At 40.3% G+C, this 12,902-nt stretch overlaps 1 protein-coding gene across 4 annotated transcripts in view; it reads left to right on the top strand.

Moving 5' to 3' along the window:
* The first annotated feature begins 1,826 nt into the window (after nt 1-1,826).
* adcy7 (adenylate cyclase 7) overlaps nt 1,827-12,902 on the top strand; it is a 169,122-nt gene continuing 158,046 nt past the window's right edge. For 3 of the 4 annotated variants that reach the window (XM_048546405.2, XM_048546406.2, XM_048546407.2), the window contains exon 1: nt 1,827-2,391. The gene's annotated coding sequence lies outside the window, so the exon portion shown is untranslated. Of the gene's footprint in view, nt 2,392-3,537; nt 3,559-12,902 lie in introns of those variants that run through there. The other variant, XM_059651668.1, reaches the window with a different exon arrangement.

Genomic DNA, 12,902 nt, shown 5'->3' with positions numbered 1-12,902 from the left:
CTGACCAATTGACCATGACCCTGGTAACATGGAACCTTGATCCTGACCACCCCAAGTAGCGCACTGACTCTGTCTGTGCCCCGGAACTGAGATCAGATGCTGACCTTGTCTTTGACATGATTCCCTGAGTGACAACACTCCCTTTGACTGAGAAATACTTCCCTTAGCCACTGAGATACCACCATTTGGTGGAAGCACAAGCAGCGTGTTTGCTGCATAAGTTGCTGGCATATGTTGTAATGTGGCATAATGTTGTAAGATGGCATAAAGCTACATTTCCACCTTCTGGACTGATCGCAGCTGACAACCATGATGAATTGCCTGTATTTGTAACTGTCTTGTGTACTGGACTCTGAGCACAACTTCTGACTGAGGCAAAGTGCAAAAAGCCAAGGCAAGGCACAAGCCCTGTGAACATCCAAGTAGTAGCAAAGTGAGTGAGCTCTACAAAAGCAAGGGACAGCCGGGAGGTCCATCCTGCTGTAATGCATGATAGGTACCTGTCCCTGTGCATAAACTGCCCTGGTGGTAGTGTTGTGCGACAAGGTGTCAGTCATTGCTAAAATTTGGCATTGATGGGTATGACTATTTAAGTTAGTCAGACTTGTGCCATGATGCTGTGGTGAGGTTGGTGTATAATGTTTGCCAAATTCTGTGTATGGCAAGTGAGCCCATGTACTGTGACCTGAGATGTGGAGGAATACTGGCTAAAATGGAGGCCTAGAAAGCAATGACCTGAATCAACCAGGCACTAACTCACACCTTTGTGTCTGCAATTATCTAGTTTCTCTCCATTTTTATCTGAGGAAATAGTAACCGGCACAGAAATGAGGTAATAATGAGACATTGGGTCTAAATAGGCCCCTTGCTGATCACAAGAGCCGTTCTTCTGTTCTAGTTAAAACCTGATTTTATTTTCCCCTCCACATGCAGAAAAAAAGTTTCGAATTTGCCACAGTGCCCTAACTGTCTTGCCATTCGGGGTTTGAGCAACCCGTCTTCACTGACGAGGCTCTTTTTAAAAAAAATGTTTCTTTTTTTCTCTCTGAGATGTATACCCCCGCAATCAGGTGTACAGATCAACTGATTTGTTCAATGCTCTCTTTGACCTCAATGTAACCACCCGTGTAGGCGTCACTCAAACGTTGGAAATATCATAAATTGAATAATAGACACTATTATAATAGTTAAACCTAAAACAAACACTGAACCAGCTCTGCTGTTTATTTTCCTTTGCTTGACACAACCCGAGCCAGCGATCCAATCGTAGGATGCAACCTCATTAGGTTTCCTTGGAAGCCTGTGCACAAATCACGATTTATAGTTCAGTTCTCAGCCACTTTCCGAAAATTCTGCGTGAACCAGATTACGTCAATTCTAAAATTTAAAAAAAGTACTCTCGCTGTTAAAGATCAGAAATAAGACGTACTGTTTTTGGAGAAACTCAAGCAGCTCTGACAATATTTGTGGACGGTTAAAACCGTTAACATTTCGAGTCCAATCTTGACTCTTTTTTCGGAACTAACTTAAGTCAGACAGGACTCGATCGCTAATTCTTTTTCAGCATGCACAAAATCTGCCGGAGCTGCTCAATGTTAAAAATTGCTGTTTTTATTTAATTGCACCGAATCTGTTTTGTTCCGTTTTGGGTAAAAGGCAGAAAGGGGGCAGCATTAAAACGAAAAGGAGGACAGTCTGTTATGTGAAAAGGTGCACGTTTTAAAGTCCCAGATGGAAGGCGGCCCGTGAGCGACAGCAGCGAGCTGCCTAGTGCACCCCTGCGCTGCACTTTCTCCTGCAGGTACAGACCTGCACCTTCAGCTGCTCTTTCACAGCATTTGGAACGCCACCACCTCACAGCAGGAACAATTTGTTGTTTTTAAAAGAAAAACATTTACCCGGCGCTTGAATTTTACAACAATTAAAGCGTAGCCAGAGAAATACTTCTTTAGTGGGGTAAAACCATTCCGAAAACAGAGCCCGTTCCCCAACCTGAGTGCTGCTGCTGGCTTAGCCACGCACGCTGAACTCCAATACTCAGAATCTCGGGGCGATGTTACTACTATCAAGAATCATTTCCGCGTTTGAAGCCCAGCAGAAAATGCACCTTTCCTGTTGGGTAACGTACGGGCTGTTGTGAAGCGGAAGTGAAAAAAGGGGGAGAGACGACTCTTTTTAAAAAAAATCTTCTTTGACACCCCCCACCCCCCGAGAGAGACAGCTGGTCCACGCTGAGACAGTGAAAGCGAGTTGCTCGTTGTTATCACTACAGCGGCAAATAATGTCCGTTCAGTTGAACGGAGTAAACGCCTTCACTTGCATCTGATTAATGTGGTACCGTGGCAAGCAGCTTAGGAAAAAAGTACAAAAGTCCTATCTTCTGAAACGCTGGTAAGTTTAACTCATTTGATGTCACGTGCCTTGGATATATAGCTTTTTTCCGGTTGCAATACAAATGATGTTGTTAAGATCACAAATCTAGTGACCGACAAAATTATGGACAAAGAACTGAATTAGACGTAGTAAAGTAATGGATGCTAACGTCAGTTCTTTTTGTTTTAAAAGGCATGTATTGTGTAGAAGCACTTCCAGTAAGAAACGTCGAACATTTAATGCGATGAATTGGCTTCGGGCAGTGGGTTTTTGTTCAAAAAGAAAACTTCTACGTATGAAGTTTCAATTTTGGAACGCTTTCAGAATCTAACCAGATCCCTTATTTCCAGAATGACTTTAAATACATCACTTACATGAAAGCATTTTAAAGATTAAAAATGCATCATTACCAAGGTTACTTGCGTCCTTTCTATTGGCAATGGTGCTTTTATGAGCAGCCGCAAAAGTCCACTCTTAAAATGAAACCCTTTTAAGTTAGTCATTTCACAGCTTCATTGCGCCAGGTTTCAGTCGGGAGCGCATTCACCTCTGAACAGAAATTTCAATCCAGTAATTTGAGCGCATAATTGAGGCGAACGCTTCAGTGTTTGTGCTAAAGGAGGTGCTTTCATTTAGATGAGACACTAAATCAAGGCCTTGTGAACCCACCCTGGTAAATACACAGAATCCCGCAGTACTATTTAAAGAACAGCAGGGGAATTCCCTCCCTCCGAACTGACATTTATCACTCCACCAACATCAATCATGAAAAACAGGTTTTAGGTTGTTTCTTCATTGCAGTTTTTCTGACCCTAACGTGTATAATTTGACTGAGTTGATTCCCTACATTACAACTGTAAACACATTTCTGAAACCTTTTATTAGCTGAGAACCAATTCTTAACATCTCAGCTTGTGACAGATGGTGCAAAATCCAGGTTTCTTACTTCCTAAAGAAAGGGATGTAGAGGCAAGCAATTCTTGCTGCACCTCCGTCAACATATCGACTTGGCGACTTATTTGCTTTTAAATGTAATCAGTATTGACAGCATTTTCTCCTGTACCTCCACACCAATGCTATTATCTCCGAAGCCCAGCCAATTAACATGTCCTTCTCATGCTCTATAAATTGTTGTTTCCCTTCCAAAATTTCTTGCATATCAGTGCTGAGGAGAGCCGGCCAAAGGTTTGACTTCACTCATCTATTGAGCAATGTTTTCTTGGGGGGAAAAAGTACTGTTGATACAAGTGAGACGAATGTACGCTTAGTTAGATCTATTCTGCAAGCAGACGTTGCCGTCAGTTTAAAAAATGATTTTGCTCCAACCGTCTTTTGAGCATTGTTTTGTACGAATATCTCACAGGCTGTGTCCCCCAGTTTTGGCTAATGAACTCCAACGGCATGTTCCTTCTGCTGTTCACAATAGGGAGAGGCCAGACAGTACTCAAGCGGCTAGTGGTTGCTAAAGCCACAAGAAAAACTCCATTGTTTGTTGCAATTCAGATATTGGGCAGCGCATGCAGAATGATGCCAGGTGCACTCATATGTACAACAATAGCCAAGTTAAGATAGTCAGTTGAGTACGGAACATGGCTAAATTCTATGTAAAAACACAGTAAGTGATAGAACTGTAAGGCAAGGGGTGTACATATCAGTATTGTACATACCTTATTTACATCGAAAATATTCAGACATTGCGGTAGATCATGGTATTTGAGGTGTATAGTTTTTGCTGGTTAAATCAAGAATGCTGGTTGATAAGGTGCCAGTTTAAAAACAAAGTTTGCTGTATTTACATACAGGGACTCATTCTCTGCTAACAAGGAATTTTTTCAAAGCTCGTGGATATTTTGAATTATCCAGGATCTTGGCAAGCATAAAGCTCACTGCTTTCCTTATTGCAACTCCTTGGCTAATTGGTTGCTTTACCGACCGGTCAGCACCCTTTTCTACTGTATTATAAGTTGTTGTTAATATTTGAAATTTGGTGTTCTTGCATTTGTCCTGATGAGTGCTGGACAAAAAGTTTCATCAAGATGTCTCTCTTTTTCAGCCATATTCAAATACTGTACAAGTTAGGAGGGCAAAATGGAGAAATGAAATAGCTTTGGCAGATAAGGTGAAGGATAATCCAAAGAGATTCTCCAAATACATAAAGAGAAAAAGATCAGCTAGGGAGAGAATAGGACCCCTTAAAGATCAACAAAATCATCGATGTGTGGAACCACAGAAGTTGGGAGAAATTTTCATGTCAATGTTTACTGTGGAGAAAGACAAGGAGGCTAGGCAATTTAGAGAAATAAGAAATTGATGTTTCGAAAACAATTGACATTACAGGAGACGAGATGCTAGAGGCCTTAAAAACATAAAGGTGGATAAATTTCTGGGACCTGATTAAGTTTATCCCAGGATGTTGCAGGGAGCTAGGGAAGAAATTGCAGGGCCCCTAGCAGAGATGTTTATATCATCTACAGTCACGGGTGAGGTGCTGGAGGGCTGGAGGAGTGCTCATGTTGTGCCCTTACTTAAGAAAGGCTGTTCAGAGAAGCCCTGGCAACTATAGACCAGTTGAGTCTGACATCAGTTGTGGGTAATTTGTTGGAGGAGATTCAAGAGATAGGATTTACATGCATTTGGAGAGGCAAAGACTGATTTGGGATAGCCAGCATGGTCCCACAAGGTAAACTGGTGAGTAAAGTTAGATCACAAAGTGTGGAGCTGGACAAACACAGCAGGCCAAGCAGCATCTTGGGAGCACAAAAGCTGACGTTTCAGGCCTAGACCCTTCATCAGAAAACTCAAAGAGAGCTTCCCAATTGGATACAAAATTAGCTTGATGGTAGGAGACAGAGGACGGTGGTGGAGGGTTGTTTTGCAGACTGGAGGCCTGTGACTGGCGGTATTCGGCAGGGATCAGTGTTACTTGACATTTATGGAGACGATTTGGATGAGAATTTAGGGTGTGTGGTTATTACGTTTGCAGATGACAGTGAAATTGGTGGTATACTGGTTAGTGAAGAAGGTTGTCTAAGATTACAAAGGCATCTTGATCAATTGGGCCAATGGGCTGAGGAGTGGCAGATGGAGTTTAATTTGGATAAAAGTGAGATATTGTATTTTGGTAAGATGAGCAAGGGCAGGATTTATACAGTTAATGGTAGGGCTTGGGGTAGTGTTGCCACACAGATCTCGGAGTTCGGGTATATAGTTCTTGGAAAGTTGTGTCACAAATAGACAGGTTGCTTAAGGTGTTTAGCATGCTTGCCTTCCTTGCTCACACCATTGAGTACATGATTGAGGACGTCATGGTTGCGCAGGATATAGGTGAGACCTCTTCTATAGTACTATTTACAGTTCTGGTCACCATGCTAGAGGAGAGTGATCAGTAAAGATTTCGAAGGTTGTTGCCAGGAATGGAGGTACTGAGTTATAACGAGAGACTGGATAGGCTGGGACTTTTTTCTCTTGAGCATAGGAGGTTGAGGGGTGACTTTTATAGAGGTTTCCAGAATCGTGCTGGGCATAGATAAGATTAAAAGCAAGGGCCTTTTCCCTAGGATAGGGTAGTTCAAAACTGGAGGGGATATTTTTGAGATGAGAGGAAAAAGATTTAAAAGGGACCCAAGGGGCAACTTTCTTTGAACACAGAGAGCAAAGAATGTGAAAACATTGGAGACAGTGCAGAAATGATTAATAAGACTGGCACCAGGAATGAAAAACTTCCATAATGGGGATAGATCGAGGCAGTTGGGACTGTTCAGTTTGGAGAGAAGATCTCAGAGGTTTTCAAAATCAAGAGTGGGCTGGATAAAGTAGATTGCAAGAAACTGTTCTCGCCTTTAACAGGAATAAGAACAAGAAGGCAAAGATTTAAATTGATCTGCAGTAGAAGCAAGGCTGAAATGAGGAAAAATGTTTTCACTCTGTGGGTGATTAGGGTATGAAATGCACCACCTGCAAGAGTGGTGTTCAGTTGAGGCATTCAAGAGGACATTGAATGATTATTTGGATAGAAACAGTATACAAGGATATGGTGAGAAAAGCAGGAGGCTGGAATGAATTATGTTACTCATTTAACAAGCTAGAGCCGGCAAAATTGGCTGAATGGCCTCTTTCTGCATTGTATCATTTCTGTGATTCCATCTATTTTTGTATCATCTGAAAACATGACAATAGTACATTCAGAGATAGGATGAACTGCTGATGCTGGAGTCAGAGATAACACAGTGTGGAGCTGGAGGAGCACAGCAGCCAGGCAGCATCAGAGGAGCAGGAAAGTTGACATTTCAGGTTGGGACCCTTCTTCAGAAAATAGTACATTCACTCTGTTATCCAATTGATTAATATATATCGTAAACAACTGTGGTCCCAGCACTGATACTGTGACACTCCACTAACTACAGGCTGTCATTCTTAAAAATTCCAACTCTGTCTTCTATTAGTTAACCAATACTCCATCCATGCTTATATACTACTCCAAAACCTTGGGCTCTTGTCTTATTATGTAAATTTGTGTGTGGTACCTCATGAAATGCCTTTTGAGCATCTAAACCTATTGCATCTATTTGTTCCCATTTATCTATCCTGTTTGTTACCTCCTCTCAGAACTGTAATACAATTTTCAGGCATAATTTCCTCTTCATTAAACCATGCTGATCCTACTTGATTTTATGTATTTTTAAATGGCCTGCTGTTATGTCCTTCATAATAAAGTCTCTAATGTTTTCCCAATAACTGACATTAAACTAACTCGTCTTTTCTTTTTGGCTCCTTTCCGATAGAATGATTGTTACATTGGCAGTTTTCCAATCTTCTGGGACTTTTCCATAATCTAAGATTCTTGAACAATTAACACCAGGACATTCAGTATCTCTGAATTACTTCCTTCAAAATCTTTGGATGCCACTCATCAGATCCAGGGGACTCAGCAGCCTTTAGCCCCATTAGTTCCCTAATACTTTTTACTTAGTATTAGTGATTGAGTTTACTTTCTTCCCTACTTTAGCTCTATGGTTTTTCATATAATTTGCAATGTTATTAGTATCTTGTACCATGAAGACTGAAGCAAAGCATTCATTCAACTCTTCTCTATCTCCTAGCTCCCCATTGTCACTTGCCCAGAAATCCTCTCTCGGTTCGAAGTTGCCTTTCTCTTCCTTTTATCTATATTTAAAGAAGCTCTTAATGTCTTCATGGTTTTACTTGCTTGTTTCCCCCCATAGTTTATTGCCATCCCTTTTATTATTTTGATCATCTTTTGTTGGATTTGAAAATCTCCTCAATCTTTTGACTTGCCATTAATTTTTGCCACATTGTATGTTTAGAATTTCTGTTTGAAACCGTCCTTAACTTTCCTGGTTAACAGCGATCGATTTATCCCCTTCCTTCTGGTTCATTGGGATTTTACCTCAGCTATGAGTCATGAGCTGTTTCGCTCTCTCTCTCGCTCTCTCTCTCGCGCTCTCTCTCTCGCTCTCTCTCTCTCTCGCTCTCTCGCTCTCTCGCTCTCTCGCTCTCTCGCTCGCTCTCGCTCTCGCTCTCGCTCTCGCTCTCTCTCTCGCTCGCTCTCTCGCTCTCTCGCTCTCTCTCTCGCTCTCTCGCTCTCTCTCTCGCTCTCTCTCTCGCTCTCTCTCTCGCTCTCTCTCTCGCTCTCTCTCTCGCTCTCTCTCTCGCTCTCTCTCTCGCTCTCTCGCTCGCTCTCTCGCTCGCTCTCTCGCTCTCGCTCTCTCGCTCTCTCTCAAATGGAATACTCCATTCTACTATATTATGCTTACTGTTTCCTCGTGCATCTTTTACTCTGTGATCCATTTACGTCTGCCTCACTATACAATACCAGATCCAAAGTGATCTGACGCTTGATTGATTCTGAACATACTGATTTTTGAAATCTGTCTTGATTATTATCTACCAATTCTTCCTTGTTGCTGCTTCTGTATTTTTGATTTTCTCAATCAACCATGATGATTAAATTCACCCATTATTAACAAACTGCCCTTTTTACATGCCTTGTCACCTCCTGCTTTATTCTCTGTCCTTCAGAATGAACACTGTTAGGGGGCCAATAGACTGCCCATTTAAACCAGTGACTTCCACCCCATGCTGCTTCTTGTCTGTACCCAAATAGATTCTATGTTAACTGATCCAAGATCATTTCTTGTTAATGTACATGTTCCATCCCATAACAACAGTTACCTACTCCTCTTTCCTTCCTGTCTGTTATTTCGAAAGATCATGCCGCACTGAAAACGTAGTTCCTGGATTCAATGATTACACTTATTAACCCCTATTTGTGCTGTTAATGCATTTATTTTGTTCCATATTATGCACATCTAAGTGCCATTCAATTTAGACTTTCTTTTAACCTTTTGTTTCCCTTTTGACCCAATTTGCTGCTTTTTAAAAAAATGTTTGTACAATCTGTCCCTTCCTTTCCTCCTCTGGATGTTATTGCTTCAATAGTTGCGCTGTAATGCTGCCATATTGTTTTGTTTTTGCAAGCCTATACTATTTCCCCCCCCCTCTCCAATCCATTTAACACAATGACAGTCGTACAATATGATGGAGAACATACTCAATGTGAAGATGGGATTTTGACAACTGCACAGTCCTTGCAGAGACATTCTTACTGCTAATGTGATGGACAGGTGCACCTGCAGCGTGCAAGCATGTTTTTCCCTTTTATATGTTCCCTCATCACCTACTACAGACACAGTCTAGCAGTTACGTCCTTTCGGACTTGGTCAGGTTGGTCTGTAGTGGGGCTGCAAGCTACTGTTGGGTTGGATGTTCTGTATCCACCACCCAGAGAACATTGCTATCCTTGGTGCTTCCTCCAAGTGCTCTTCAACATGGAGCAGTACTGATCCATCACCTGAGGGTATGGGGTGGTGATCAGCAGGGAGTTTCATTATCCATGATTGACCTGATGCTATGAGACTTGATGGGGCCTGGAGCCAATGTTAAGGAGCCATAGGGCAATTGCTGTCCCCATTATTCTGCTATCTGTGCAGGCCCTGTACTGTTGGTTAAACAGGACACATGCAGGGATAGTGATGATGTTGTCTGGATCGTTGTCATAGTTGTCGCATAACACTTGGTAGACCATGTTGGATTATTGCTTGACTGATCTGAATTAGATCTGCTAATTTTAGAATGAGCCCCCAGATGTTAATGAACAGAACTTGTAAAGTCATATCAAGTTGAGTATTGTTACTGTTGAGCAGGCTGCTAATGAAAAAGGCTCAAATGAAACCAGACATGGACCACAACAAGCCACTTGTTTCTGGAAAGTCAATGGACATCATTGTACATCTCTAACTAAACGTAACTTCTGTAATCAAATATTAAGCAAGTATAATTTGAATCAAGAGATAGTAGTTTAAAGAAAAACTGTCTAACTATCTGAACACTACATCAGCAGATTACCCATCTGTCTGCAGATTAATTTTACAATCCTGCTAAAGGGTTTAGAGGACGAAGAATACGGTAAATATATAGAAGAGGACAGCAAAAAAATGTGGTTTATTTCAAAAATATCGGATGGCAACATCATGGTCTTGAGTTTAAGGCAATGAACTCAAAGGAGCGGGATAAGGAAAAAAAAATTGTCCTGCATTCCTTAGACAAGGCATTTAGATTTAATCAGTCTACATTAACATACAGTGAGTAGGAAAGTGTAGTAGTGGACAAGATCATGGAAAAATGGATAGGAATCAGCCAAGTGCCTCACTAACAACGGGAATGTGGTAGATGTGATGCTGGTGATAGTAATTTGTCAGTGATGAATTTGAGGATATGTATGCAAGATACGAAAATTGTGGTAATGAAAATGAAAGTGGAAAGTGCCCTTAGTAAAGGAATGTGTGAAAACTAATCATGCAGTAAAAGATGAGATGCCTTATAAAATCCCAATGGACTGACCGAGTTGTAAATTAACATCTGCTTTAGCACAGACAGTCCTGTCAAAGAGCTGACTGCAATTAGTTGGAGCCGCGAGTACAAATCAATTGTTTTCTTTAAAGAAATCCAAAAATTCCTTTGGTAATGAGTGATCAGCCTCTAAATTGTGAAAGGAGAATAATAGCTCAATTTTTTGAGCGTTTGAATGTACTCCAGGTAAGAACTTGTTGAAGACTGAAGTTTCAGACGATATTTGGTGAGCCTTATGGCAGCATTTAAGGTCATTAGAAATAAATTTTAATCCAGGGAGATGGTAGAATGGATAGGTCTTGGTAAGATGATGGATAACAGTGGTAAAATAGTAATTTTGCAGCATTATGAACAAATTATTAGGGGCATTCTTAAAGGTTAATTGATACTGATTACACACTTTACAAGGCAAAGGAAGTGGATGAGTTGCCATCTACTTCACACACACGCGCACACCCATTTTGGACAATTATGAGTGCCAGAGTTTGACAGATGAAGGACTGACTGAATATGTAAAAAGTCATAGAGAGAGACAAAACAATTTGATTTGCCCCAGAGGAAAACAGCTGAAAATTGGCAGCAAAATAACACAAATGTCATATATAAATATATCAACAAAGGCCGAATGAATGAAAGAAAGCTACCATTATAGCGAAAGCAACAAATGTCAACAACAATATAAATGTTGGCAAATATGGAAGATGAGGGACATTAGGTTAGATCTGTGAATTGGCAAAATGAGATCAATACCTAGAAGGTTAGAAAATGGAGTATGTTTCCTGAAAGTGGACCTGGAAATGATCATGGCCCTAGGACAGAAAAAATACAAACTTACAAAAGAAATTCTGATCATGGAAGTAGAAGATCTTGTGATAGTGGTAGTCCAAAATGAGATAGGACAATAAACAGAAGTTGCAGTTTGATAAGAACAAGAAGCATGGAACAGAGGGGGAATGCCACAAGATGCTGAAATCCCTTATGATTTGAGATGTTTGTGATTACAAGCACATTCGAGGCTAAGTTAGTGAAGGAGAGAGAGCAAACAGAAAGTTGGAAAGAATTTGGTGAGTACGTTAAGGTAACGGGGGAACAGCCAGCCTGTCATGTAGATGGATGCACACATTAAAGATGCTTCCTCATGGGGCATATAAAACTGGACCATGTACAGTGACATGAAGTTTCAAACAGAAACTTGGAGATTGAGATTTTACAATAGATTCCTCTACTGCAGAAAACGTGAGAAGGAAAGCAATTGAAATTGAACAACTATTTATGGGTTGAACGAAATAGCAAGGGTATGGTAATTTTCAGTTAAAATGGTCTTAGTGAAAGTACATTGTTTTACAAGAAGCTTGTCGTGAAGTGCAACACTCTGCTTGTATTGTGGAGAGAAACTGGTCGATGCATATCAATGATTTTCTGTGGGGAGGTTCTGTAGAATTTAAATGTGTGATTGATAAAGTAATTTCAAATTAGTTGTTAGGCTTTGAGGGTCTTTAAGTATATAGGCTGAGACATTAGAATAATTAAGGAGTGACTTTGGAACAACTGTCATACTTGAATGCATTAATCCTTAACATTTGGGAAGTATTGATGGGAACTTAATAACCTGGGCCTTCTCCTCAGAGGAAGATGATTTTGCATTCGAGAAAAGAAACCCAGATAAAATGGATGATAATCCAGTTAAACTGGTTGTGTATTGAGATTAGACCTGATACAAGTTATGATGTTTTGAAACTATGGTTGAACTACTGTTCAGGAAGTCTTGAGAAGAAAATGAGAAGCCTTTGGTGACCCACTACATAAGAAGCTAGCCCTTTTTAGTGATACTTCAGATGTCAATCTTCTCGTCTGTTTGAGAGCGGGAGCATTGTTTATATTTTTGGAAAAGAATAATTAACGTCATTTGGCCTAGAAAGCCAATACATTGTAACAGTAAGTGTAGTTAAATTCCCTTAAATGCTGAAACATTGGTACAGGTCGAATTTGTATATATATGGTGTCTTGATCTAACAGTCTAAAGGAAATCCTATAGAAGGAGCAATTTGGGATAAGTTTGCCCATTGAATGTTCTGTTTGGGACTGTACATTTTGAGAAAATGTTGAATATTCACTTCCTTACATAAAGGAAATGTCAGACAGAACAAGTTAGAAACAACACAACACCAGGTTATCGTCTAACAGATTTATTTAAAATCACAAGCTTTCAAAGCGCTGCTCCTTTGTCCGAAAGCTTGTGATTTTAAATAAACCTGTTGGATTATAACCTGGTGTCATTTGATTCCTGACTTTTCCACTCCAATCCAACACTGGCATCTCCACATCATGACTACTATAAACAGAAAAAGGACTTACAAAATAAAGTAGCCTGTTATCAGACTTGCACAAGAAAGCGTGCTTGCTCCAAGAGATTACTTAAGAGGGCAAATGCTAGAAGCTGGACAAAAAATAATTTTATTTGCCTGGCTTAGTCATTAAACTTCTGTTTATTTCAGATAAATAAAGGGTACTATGTGGGGTTGATTGTATTTTATAGAAATTTTAAAGAAGTATTATAAGTTAAAGTGTAGAATATGTTTAGAAAATAAATTTACATATTT

This window comes from Stegostoma tigrinum, chromosome 16 (genome assembly GCF_030684315.1).
Source record: "Stegostoma tigrinum isolate sSteTig4 chromosome 16, sSteTig4.hap1, whole genome shotgun sequence".
Taxonomy (NCBI): Eukaryota; Metazoa; Chordata; class Chondrichthyes; order Orectolobiformes; family Stegostomatidae; genus Stegostoma; species Stegostoma tigrinum.
This window is presented reverse-complemented; position numbering and strand designations above follow the sequence as displayed.